This window comes from Protopterus annectens, chromosome 12.part0, assembly GCF_019279795.1.
Source record: "Protopterus annectens isolate FY-2018-M chromosome 12.part0, PAN1.0, whole genome shotgun sequence".
NCBI classification, from domain to species: domain Eukaryota; kingdom Metazoa; phylum Chordata; order Ceratodontiformes; family Protopteridae; genus Protopterus; species Protopterus annectens.
The window spans coordinates 812624277-812636819 of record NC_056746.1 but is presented as its reverse complement, the minus strand read 5'-3'; the positions used below and the strand labels follow the sequence as shown (position 1 = coordinate 812636819).

General features: G+C 32.1%; 1 protein-coding gene across 1 annotated transcript in view; it reads left to right on the top strand.

Moving 5' to 3' along the window:
* LOC122816216 (fish-egg lectin-like) overlaps nt 1-12543 on the top strand; it is a 136641-nt gene that overhangs the window by 123349 nt on the left and 749 nt on the right. The window lies entirely within an intron of this gene.

Sequence of the window (12543 nt, the reverse complement as noted above, 5' to 3'; positions counted from 1 at the left end):
TTACAAATTGGATTTGGCCTCCAAAGGAAGAGCATCTTTTGGTTCTATGGTGCTCTGGAATGTCCTTCCATGAGAGCCTGCCAGGAATAGAAGTAGCTGGGAACTCTGTCCCATGCATAAGGGATGAACAAGGATTAACAATATCAGATTAAGTTATGCCTGACATAACATTCCATCTGTATTGTTGATCCTTGTTCAGTCATTACGACCCTTCCTCCTTCCCCCTCCTGTGGTTTCTAGTGGATCTCACCATCCGGTTCTCTTAGGTTATTTGACCAGAGGTAGCCTCTACCTTCTTTGACTTGCAAACTCAATCTGAGGTAACAGGGAGAGGGGGATTGTGGGTAAGAGTTTAGCTCAAGAGTTTGATGCTGACGTGAGCTTGGAAAATGGCCAGCTCAGTTCTGAGCTCGGAACCGATACCCATGCATAATGACTGAATGAGGATCAACAATACAGGTGGAATGTTATGGTAAGACATAACTTCTTTTTATAAATTTTTTATGAGAATAATAACAAAAAGGTTACTGAAAAAAATGGATAGAATATATGACCAAAATGTATTTGGAAGAAAAGGAAAAGGAAATCAAGAGTTATTATGGATAATAAGAAATATAATTAATGATATCATAAATAAACATGTAGAAGTGAAGGTTATGATAGGGGATATAAGTAAAGCTTATGACAACATTCAATATAAATTATTATGGGGAATTTTGCAGGCATATAATGTAAGCAAAAACAATACAAGTAATAAAATATATTTATGAAAGGAACTGTGTGAAACTGAATGTAAATGGCTGGATTGTGGAAGAAATAAAATAGAATGTGGAATAAAGCAGGGCTGCCCAGCTAGTAGTGTAATTTTCTCATTAGTTATGAATGTAATAGTGAAAGAAATTAATAAAATCTCAAATAGTGGTGGATACAAAATGATGAAGGAAGTACAATTGCCAATAATGTATAATTATGTGGATGATATTGTATTAATTGTTAAAAATAAAGTATGGATGGGAAAAGAAAATGAAAATGTAAGTATACATTTAAAAAACATTGGTTTAAGTATAAATAAGGAGAAAAGTAAAGAATTTGGTTTTGAAGGTATGATGGGATGTGTTGAGTTCAATGAAAAATATACAGATATATTAGGAGTAATATTTGGAAGGAATGAATACAGACAACAACACTGGGATAATGTACTCAAAGAAGTAAAAGATATGACTCATTTTTGGAAATCATATAGATTTTTATATAGAAAAAACACATTTGTTGAACACCATGGTAATAGGGAAAATTGCTAATGTTGCTAACATCTATATGGTTCCTATTAAGTATGAAAAGGAATTAATGATGATTATATTCTCTTTTATATGACTGCGGTGGTGGTGCTGCGGTAGCGTTGTCGCCTCATAGCAAGACACTGTCCCGTTTGATTCTCAGCTAGAGCGTCTTCTGTGTGGAGGCATACGTGAATGGGGCGTGCCTTCATTGAAGGTTGTGCGTCAGGGCTGGTAACCCGGTATGTAAAAATCCACTACCAATCATTAGCGGACCGGAGTTCCGCTGTGGCGACCCCTAACCGGGAAAAGCTGAAAGACACAAACAAACAATATTCTGTTTTATATGGGGCTGTAGACTGAATCCAGTAAAGGGAGGGTTTCTATTTATGAAAGAAGAGCAAGGCGGTTTGGGTTTAACGAGCCCAATAGTACATGCAGCATGTTTAATTTTATATAAGGCATTAAAAGGAATTATGAAGGAAAATAAAAACTTGATAGAAATGATACTGTATTATAAATACAAAGGATTGTGGGAAGGAATGGAAGTTAAAAAATGAAGTAAAAGCATTATGAATGAAGAAATGAAAGAGTACCAAAACAAAATTGTGTTATAGAAAATAAAGAGTATATGTGAGAAAAATAGAAAGGAATGGTACTTAAGTATTATGAAAGTATTTTATTGTATTGATCCATGGAAATATTTAGAAATATATAAGAAAAAATCTATAATGAAGATATGTAATAACTATAAAAAGATTAAAGAATGTAATATTTTTATGGAGATTGTCTTTTAGAATATTGCCAGTTAAGGCAAATATACCATACAAAAAAAGCAAGATAGAATATGTAATAAATGTGGAGAGTTTGAGACTACTGAGCTGGTGTTTTTGAAATGTGAAAGAGTTAATCATTTGTGAAAAGAAATATGTAAAGATAATAGGGTGAAAAGTTTCTTAAAATCTGAACAAATAAATATGGCCATAATAGAATTTGGTTATTATGGTGCATGTAAACAGGAAGAAGTGAAACAAATGGACAGAGTAATATTTTATGCTTCATGGTCTATATGGAATGAAAGGCTAAATGAGACTAAATGAAACTAAAAACAATGGAAAATGGACTTTGACAAAGATTTTGGAAAAAATAATGTTTTGGTTGTGGATAAAAGAGTGGAGGGAATGCTTAAATTGAAGTTTATAATGTATGGAGATTTGTAAGTAGATGTAAATAATGTAAATATGTAAATAATATGTAATGTATATATCAATAAAATAAAGAAAGTTCCAGAGACAAAAACCTATGCACAAACTGTTGGAGAAGGAGCAGAGAAAAAAGAAGAAATAAAAGAAACAAAAAAAGTATACAGTATGTGTGAGCAGAAAAAAAAGAAACTTTGGACAGGTATGATGTTTTGGACTCTGTCATAGCAGCTCTGGGTGTCAAAGCAAAAGAGGTAAGAGCATTTCTTTTAATTAATAAAGAGACTTTTTGTGACTTGATATTTGTGACTGCGCAGGCCATAGAAAATTATTTGGGTGCATATGAACAAAAAAAATATTTATCCATAGTCAGAATATATGGTACAAGCTTTTTACAGACAAAAAAGTATAATAATCCAGTTTAGAACTGAAGCTGAAGAAAAAAAAACTGAAAGAACATTTGTTAACTATATGTAAAGAAGTAATGGGCACTACAAAAATATATGATGAAAGAGGATTATGAACTAGGGGATGGTAATCTGGAGTAATACTGAAAATGGAAAATGATAATGTTATGCATGTACCTAGTACTATTAATGTTCATGGTAATAGGGGGTTTGTGAAATATAGGGGTCAACCAAAGACTTGTTATTTTTGTGGACAAAATGATCATTTAATCAATGAATGTGATAAAAAAAAGATCTTATTTATGTGGTAAAACAGGCCATAATGCAAAAAAATGTGCTTTAAAGTACACAATATGTGGCAGTACTGGTCATTTGTGGCTAGAATATGAAATGAATGTGCAAGAAAATGAAGTTATATAGGAGAAAGAGATAGAATAATGTGTTATACAAGAACATATACAAAAATATGTAACTGATAAAGAGGTTGTACAGAAAGTTGAAGAAAGTAACAAGGAAAAAGAAACAGAGGAGACAGGTGAGGAAGAAGCTGACTGGTGTGCAATAAGAAATACAAAGAATTTAATAGGGAAAAGAGTTAAAGAAAGGAAAACAAAATTCAAAAATAGAATGCTTAGAGGAAATAAGAAAGAAAAGGGATAAAAATGTATTATACTAACTGTTCTTAAAAGCTGAAAATATTAGCTTTAAATGTGAACATTATGAAAAATCTTAAGAGGAGAATATGTCTATTACAATGGTGTGCTGCAGTATATGCACGTATTATTGTTTTAAAAGATATCAGATTATTAACAGAGGAAGAAAGAATGCAAACTGAAAAAGTTTGGATTAGTGTGGTAGTTTAGAACATGGGGAAAAACATACTCAAACATATGTATATTATGTCAAGAAAGCCTTAAAATATTAGATGTAACCATAGTGGACCTAGTAAAAATTACTGTAATAGACTTGAGATGGAAAAATATGTGTATAGAATTATAGCTTTATATGCATATGTAACAAAAGAAAGAGAGAAATTATGTTTAAAAATATTCTTGAATATGTTTGTGTAAATATGGATATAATAGTGATGGGTGATTTTAATTGTAATTTAAAAAAAAATAAGAGCAATTGTGATGTTGAACTGGTTAAAGGAATTATGAGGAGTGGGAAGTTAAGTCTATCGAAGAATAATCACTGGACCTACAAAAGAAATGAACTTAGGACAAAAATGGATTGTTCTTAATATCTGATAGTTTAAAAGTTAAAGAAAAAGGAATTAAGTATGCCGGATTTTCAGATCATGTGGCTATGTGGATTTAAGTACAGAAAAATGAAGAATACATATGAATAGGAAAATGAATAAAGAGAATTAATGAAAAGGAATTAGATTTAGAAGAGAAAAAAAATAACTTATGGAATTATGGATAAATCATGTGACTACGAGAAAGTTTTATGATAATTGGACTATTTGGTGGCTTAATGTTAAAGAGAAATATAAAAAAGAAGTGTTTTAGAACATATAAGGAAGAAAAGAAAAGAAAAGTAAAGAAAAAGAGAGCTATAAGACATTATGTCAAGAAACATTCAGAGACTTAGAAAAGAAAATTTCATTTTATGAAAAAGAAAGAGAAATATATAAAATGTATCAAATTAAAAATAACTTGTTATATAAACAAAATATTATTTACAATGAAGAAAAAAAGAGGTAACACCATATTTGAGTAAAATAAAAGAAGTAAAAAATAATGAGAGAATTAAAAATGGTAAGCAAACAAGATAGCAAGAAGGTTTATACAAAATAATTAAAACATATGTATTAGAATTATTTGTTAAAAGAGAAAAAACATAGAAAAAAATTTATAATGGTGAAAAATTAAATAACAAACATAATGAGTATATAAAACAAAAATATATATGAAATAATTGAATGAAATTCTAAAAGATATTAACATGAATTCTACAACAGGACTGGATGGAATTGAATATGGTATGTATAAAGAAATGAAGGAGTGGCAAAACATTTTTTATAGAAGTTATGAATGAATGGTTAGAAACTGATATTAAAGAGAAAGAGATATGTACAGGAGTATAAACTTTATATTTAAAAAAAGAAATAAAGAGGAGATAAAAAATTGGAGATCTATAACATTGAATAATATGGATTATAAAAATGTTATGACAATAATAACCATAAGGTTACAAAAAATGCATAGAATACATGACCAAAATTTATTTGGAAGAAAATAAAAAGGAAGTCAAGTGTTATTTAGGATAATAAGATAAATAATTGATGATATCATAAATAAAAATGTAGAAGTGAAGGTTATGATAGGGGATATAAGTAAAGCTTATGATAATTTTCAATACAAATCATTATGGAGAATTATGCAGGCATATAATGTAAGCAAAAATATATTACAAGTAATAAAGTCTGTTTATGATAGGAACTATGTGAAACTAAATGTAAATGGCTGAACTGGGGAAGAAATAAAAATAGAATGTGGAATAAAGCAGGGCTGCCCAGGTAGAAGTGTAATTTTTTTTATTAGTTATGGATGTAATAGTGAAGGAAATTAATAAAATGTCAAGTAGCGGAAGATACAAAATCCTGAAGGAAGTACAACTGCCAATAATGTATAAATTATGCAGATGATATTGTATTAATTGTTAAAAATAAAGTATGGATGGAAGTAGTAAATAAAAAATTAAGTATAAATAAAAATGGCTTAAGTATAAATAAAGAGAAAAGTAAAGGATTTGTATTTGAAAGTATAATAGGAGGTATTGAGTTCAATGAAAAAAAATATTATGAATAATATTTGGAAGGCATGAATACACACAACGATGGGATGATGTACTCAAAGAATTAAAGGATATGAATAGTTTTTGGAAATCATATAGATTTTCTTATACAAAAAGCGCACTTGTTGAATACCATAGTAATAGGAAAAAATGTTTATGTTGCTAACATCTATATGATTCCTATTAAGTATGAAAAGGGACTAATGATGATTATATTTTCTTTTATATGCAGCTCTAGACTGAATCCAGTCAAGAAAGGGATTCTATATATGAAGGAAAAAGCAAAGAGGCTTGGGTTTAATAAACCCAGCAGTACATGCAGCATCTTTAATTTTATATAAGGTATTAAAGGAATTATGAAGGAAAATAAAAACTTAATAGAAATGATGCTATATTATAAATATAAAGAACTGTGGGGATTAATGAAAGTTAAAAAAATAAGTAAAAACACTGTGAATGAAGAAATGAAAGAGTAGCAAAACAAAATTGTGTTATGGAAAATAAAAAAAGAACATATGTGAGAAAAATAGAAAAAAATGGTAGTTAAATATTATAAAACATTTTATTGCATTGATCCATGGAAATATTTAGAAATATATTAAAAAAAGCCATAATGATAAGATATAATAACTATAAAAAGATTAAGGAATGCAATGATTTTATGGAGATTATCTAGTAGAAAATTTCTGATTAAGCTAGATATGCCATACAAGAAAAAGCAAGATTGAATATGTAATAAATGTGGAGAGTTTGAGACTATTATGCATGTGTTTTTGAAATGTGAAAGAGTTAATAATTTTTGGAAATAAATATGTAAACATAATAGGGTGAAAAGTTTATTAAAATTTGAGCAAATAAATATGTAAATAATTGCATTTGCTTATTATGGTGCACAAAAACAGGAAGAAATGAAGAAAATGGACAGAGTAATATGTTATCTTTCGTAGACTATATGGAATGAAAGATTAAATAAAATTAAATACAATGGAAAATGGACTTTGACAAAGGTTCTGGAGAAAATAATGTCTTGGTTGTGGATAAAAGAGTGGTAGGAATGCTTAAATTGAAGTTTATAATGAATGGAGATTTGTAAATAGATGGCATCATCTTCTTTCGGCTGTTTCCGTTAGGGGTCGCCACAGCGGATCACCTGTTTCCATTTCTTCCTATCCTCTGCATCTTGCTCTGTCACACCAACCACCTGCATGTCCTCTCTCACCACATCCATAAATCTTATCTTAGGCCTTCCTCTTTTCCTGTTACCTGGTAGCTTCATCCTTAGCATCTTTTTCCCAATATACTCAGCATCCCTCCTCAGCACATGTCCAAACCAATGTAATCGTACCTCTCTGGCTTTGTCTCCAAACCTTCCAACCTGGGCTGACCCTCTAAAATACTTATTCCTAATCCTGTCCACCCTCGTCACACCCAGTGCAAATCTTAACATCTTTAACTCTGCCACATCCAGCTCAAACTCCTGCTTTTTTGTCAATGCCACTGTCTCCAACCCATATAACATAGCTGGTCTCACTACCCTCCTGTAGACCTTCCCTTTCACTCTTACAGGTACTCGTCTGTCACAAATCACCCCTGACACTCTTTTCCACCCACTCCATCCTGCCTGTACTCTTTTCTTCACCTCTCTTCCACACTCACCGTTACTCTGAACTATTGACCATCTCTACTCCTTGCATCCTCACCATTCCTCTATCCTCCCTCTCATTCACACACATATATTGTAAATGATGTAAATATATAAATAATATGTAATGTATATATCAATAAAAAACCCTACTCTTTTTTAGTGGGGAAGCCAATCATTGTTATACTTCGTGCTTCCTTTCCAGGTGCAGTGGTGGCCTGAAGAAGCAAATAAGATGATGGCAGGTGTGCGAGGAGGTAGCAATGAGTTGTTCTCTTTGGAGTGAAAAAAAAATGGATAGTACAGGCAACCTGGAGCAGCAGAATGCTTTGTCTGATGAGAAGGCAGTTGAGCCTTCACAGGACGAGTCAGTAAGCACTATGAAGAAAAAGAAGTGGAAAATGGTCAAACCTTCTCAAGACTCTGAGGGGGGTTTTCCAATAAAAGCTGTTTGAAGGATTAAGCAAGAGCCAAGATAGCTGTGTTATAACAACTCTCCAATCAGGAGGGTTGTGGGATGTTTATTATAGGAACTTTTGGTGCAGACTGAAAAAGAGAGTGACAAAGTGGTTTCCTGTGAATATATAATGGACAGAATACAAGAAAAAAAGAAGTGAAAGAAGCAGTGAAGCAGAAAAATAAATCATATGCAGAGACAGTAAAAGAGGGAAGAATAAAAGAAAAGAAGATAGAATCTAAAAAAAAATACTTAATAAGAATTAGTGGCAAAGAAGAAAATGGACTGGACAGGTTTGATATCTGGGATAATATAACCCAGATGGGTACTTCTCCACAAAAGGTAAGAGCATTTATTCATATTAACAAAGACACGTTTTGTGACATTATATTTGAATCTGGACACTATATGGTAAAGTTCTGGGAGCAGTATGAGAAAAAAGAAAAATTGGAACCCATGGAATTTATATGTGTTTCAAGTATTTTGTGGAGATACAAAAAAGAAAATCTATGTACAGTTTCAAACTGAAGTGGAAAAAGAAATACATAAAATGCCTTAAGACTGTATGCAAAATAGTGATTAACATTACTAAAATGTATGATAATTGAGGATTATGGACTTAGGGTGGGAATGTAGTGTTCTGTTATAAATGGGAAAGGAAAAATTATACATATTCCAAGTACACAATTTGTTTGCTGGTGCTCATGAGAAGTAGGAACCAACCAGCCAACCAACTCCTGTTTTGATGTCCCCACCCTACTCCTCCTCACTGACAGGCAATTGGCAATTTAAAAGAAACAAAAAAAAAATGTCCACGATCCAGTAGCTGGAGTTCCTGAAATGCAGGAGTCAATCATGTCCAATAACAGTGCCCTGCCCTTGATCTTTCTTCATCAGATTTTACATGTGGAAATGAAGCAAATCCTTTATTTTTTTCTAAACTTTAGCAAACTGCTTGCTACAAATATACAAACCAGTTGCTACAGTTTATACTGTGCATGTATACCACACCTGGAGCACAACAGTGCCTGGTATTTAGTGACAGCAAAAAAGAAACTAATCTTTTATTTTAAACTGTAGCAAACTGATTGCTGCAAATATTGCAAGACACTGCTATAGCTTATACGCCACATGAAGCACTAAAGTGTTAGGCTTTAATTAAAAAAAAATCAGATCTTTCTTTAAAAGAAAAAAAAACTTTAGCAACAGTTTGGAACATACAAGGAGCACTATAGCACTCAGGTTTTGCCACACAAATGCAATACAGGATTTTAAAAGCTAGTATGCACTAAAGAGCAATCAGGATCAGCCAATTGCTTCCCCCAACACTATGCACTCACAGAATTTGCCCCTTTACCCTGCCCTACCTATGTTACTGCTGGTGAGGTTGTTTGATTGGGGGGTTGTTTTTCCTGGAGATTAAGATACATTTTTTCTCTCTCTATTTTAATTTGGTATAGTTTCTAAGATGTCTGAAATGTCAGTTGCTTTGAGATTTACTTTTTTAGTACTTTGCACTGATGTACATAAGCTGTTTTGCTTATTTGGTTAACTGAGGTGCTAGGCTAGATTTTATCTTTTTTGTTCTGATGGGAGATGTTCATTTAGTATATTTACATATATTTTGTTAAATTTTTCAGAACATTCTGGTGACATGGCTGAAGGTTGGAAATAAATTTGTACATGAAATTTGCTGAGGTTGTATGTCTGATTATATTGCTGTTATCTGCAGATATTGTTTTTCTGCCTTACAACAAAGGTAGAAAGATGGTCATTGGTGGTGTCTGGTAGGCAGCCACTGGTTATATTTATTTATTTATTTATTTATTTATTTATTTATTTTTGGAGATGAGGTAGGAATCCAATACACTATTAATTCTCTACTCATATTTTGTTAAGCCTAGTTGGGGAATTCATGATTTGTAAATAGAGAGACACTTAAATTGCTGAAGATTATGTCTGTCTGTTTGTCTGAGGTCTTTCAGTCACTGTGAGCTTGCTAACTAGATATATATATATATATATATATATATATATATATATATATATATATATATATATATATATATATTTATATATATATAGACAGATATATAGATTATATTATTGCTTGTCTATTCTATCTGTCAGTCTCAAACAAATGCTCACTCTTAATTTTGTTGGATATAGCAGTCAAAGTTGCATTTTAATTTGGCCCACCATTTCAAAAATGCATTAGGAAAAAATAAGTTTTTGAACTGTGACGATGAACTGTGGTTATAGCTGGATACTAATTCTGTAAATACTGCTGATGTACTGCTATGACTTTGTTGCTAATATTCTACTGTCTTACTGATCAGAGGTGATACAGTATAACAAATAATGAAAGTAAATGATATGATTCACATAAAACAAACATTTTCATTCATATCTGAATAAAAATAGTAGCTGGCACTATTAAATATTATTCAGACTAAAAATTCCATACTTTTTTAGAAATGTAGCAGACATTTTTTATATAGCCAAAACTGTATAGGGAGGGGAATGAAATATGAATGTGTCCTTGAACTGTGAATTACACATTGCTGAGACTTAATATCAGAATGGACAGAAAGTGATATTCCCTTCAAGTTATGCTGATTTAGAGAGAAGAGCAATTAGTAAGGCGATACAGGAACCATCATTCTTGGAGCGAGGGTGGGAGCAACCCCCAATATATACAAATACTTGACATCAAAAGTCATTTTGATGCCCATATGCTTAGTTTCAGAACTATGTCATTCACAAATCCAGACCATAAATTATAAATTTATTTCTAAAAAAGTGACCTACACATTTCAAATACACCTGCAAAGCAATAGTGAAGATAGAAATTATCAGAAATAGTCCAGAGCAACTGCAACAGCCTCATATTATTTAATTGTTTAGACAGGTCTGTTCAGATTGTTTTACTGTTGTCTCTCATATCTAAAATGCATAATCTAGCTTTCTATAGACTGTGAAAAACTGCAAAACATGATTGCTTTTATTTTTCATTAAATGGCAGCAAATGTGTTAAATGTAACAAACTGTACAGAACTAGTATTTTTTCTGCAGAAATGAAACAGAGATTTGTGAAAATGTTTTACACATGCACACTAGTAGAGATTTGGTCTCCTTCAAAATCTACCTTTTCTCAAATGCTATGTTAGCCTACTAGGAATTAAAGCTTTCTGGTTTCCTAAGCAACTCTGATTTTAAAAATCTGAACTAAAAGAAGAAAGTAAACAGCTTGTATTTCCTTAACATAGATGTTGGGGGACTCAAAGGGCTGTGATAACTATATAATTCTCAGTAATGACTTATTCCAACACATTTATTAAGCATACTAACTCTTTAAAAATAACTTAGCAGTTGAGATAGTCTGTGCTTTCTTCCTGGAGTGTTTATCTGTTTAGCAAACCTAAGAATAGTACATAAAATCTTTACATGGTTTGCATATCAGAAGAAAGACAGCCTGCTGTCATAGTCAGTGAATTCATACATTTACATCTTCCTTGTTTATCTTGTGAAACCACAAAATGGTATTCAGATTATATCTTAAGTTAGTAGTAATGGTAGAACTAACTAGCTATTAGACAGTATTTTGCTTATTTGTGTTCAAAATGTTTTATTTTATATTTCCATGTGCAAGTGTATATTTTTATATTTGATCTTAAAACAGCATTGCCTTATTTCTTTAAGTAAAAAAATCATTCTTGTATCTCAAAACCATGTGGTTTGTAATGTTTATCAAAGCATAATATAATGAAATAAAAACATTCTAAAGGGGAAAAAAACTTGTGGCTGGCTGCTTATTGATTTACATAACGGCAGTTGCATAAAACTGGTGAATTATAAGTTTTGGCATCTTTTGAAGAGAAAGAGGTTGGTTATCCTAAGCTGTCATATGTGTATATTATGATTAACATTGTACAGTAACACTCAATCCAGTGTGCCAGATTGGTCTTGCCAATGGTAAATAGGAAGGTGTAGTGGCACTGAAAATAGTATGACTAGCTTTTTCTAAAAATGTGTGTGTGTGTGTGTGTGTGTGTGTGTGTGTGTGTGTGTGTGTGTGTGTGTGTGAGAGAGAGAGAGAGAGAGAGAGAGAGGTAAGATAGCATTAAAAGACACTGGACTGAAAGGGAGATTGATGAATTTCTGGGAATCCAGCATTCAGAGCTTTTCTTTTCAGCTGCACAATATGACACTTATCTTTGTGTGGATTGTAGTGGTCATAGCCCAAGTCAGCATTGTTCAATTTGCTGTACACTATTAATATATTACTGTCAGCAGAATAGTTTGTTTGGCCATCTCTGACATCTATAACAATGTGGGTTTCCATGTGTGACATGAATTCTCTCTCAACCTTCATTGCTGTAGTCATTGATATTACACACTAATTTCTTAGAGAATATTTTGTGTTAATGGAACACTGTGCTAAATACTGTATTTTACACACTGTTACATCTGAGGGTCTCCAGAGGGAGAGGTGGCTTCAAGTTGTCAAATTGCCACATTCTTTACACAACATTGAAATGTTCAGGAACAGGGGTGGGGGGATTAGTGATTCAAAGCCACTGATAGTAGCCCTCATAGCATGTGTTTATGGAAGCATGCATCACATTGAAAGGACACTGGAATCTCTGTGATGATGTGGGTACTCAATTCTGTCTCAGTGGTCAGGCATGGACTTTTATTGAAAATGTCTTAAAGTTGGGATGCCAGAGAGGATACAGGCCACCCCCATGGTTGC